The sequence below is a fragment of the Mastomys coucha genome, unplaced genomic scaffold (assembly GCF_008632895.1).
Source record: "Mastomys coucha isolate ucsf_1 unplaced genomic scaffold, UCSF_Mcou_1 pScaffold21, whole genome shotgun sequence".
NCBI lineage: Eukaryota > Metazoa > Chordata > Mammalia > Rodentia > Muridae > Mastomys > Mastomys coucha.
The window spans coordinates 17,046,106-17,046,550 of NW_022196904.1; the positions used below are offsets into that span (position 1 = coordinate 17,046,106).

Consider the following 445-nt stretch of genomic DNA (forward strand, 5'->3'; position numbering starts at 1 on the left):
AAAACTTCCTCGTGTGATTGCAGCAAGTTCGGTCTATCATGAGTCATTGGGTGGTCGCGTCATCCCGACACTTGAGTAAGGATCTCCCCAATTCCGGGGGTCTTTCACTGGAAGCTGCTCTAGCCTATTGCACCACTTCCTGCTAAGTACCCCCACCCTCACCTTGGCTCCTAGCCACCTGCTGTGTCTGGTCTGCCAGTTGCACCCCATAGGCCTGGCAACCTGCCTTGTTCCAGCTTCCCCTCCCCTTCGGAGAGCTGCACTGCTCCAGCTGGGCCAGAGCCCTGCAGACCCCCAAAGCTAGCATGCAGTATGGAATTCTCAAAGTATAAATTAAAAAGTATTTTTTAATGGGGAACAGTCAAAAGATGCCCAATGTCAACCTCTGGGTTTATTGTGTTGGAGTTTCCCTGGAGATTATAACTTTCCATTTTAGAGGGAAACA

General features: G+C 50.3%; 1 pseudogene; it reads right to left on the reverse strand.

Annotated features, from left to right (window-relative positions):
* LOC116100298 overlaps positions 1-445 on the reverse strand; it is an 8,741-nt pseudogene that overhangs the window by 4,369 nt on the left and 3,927 nt on the right.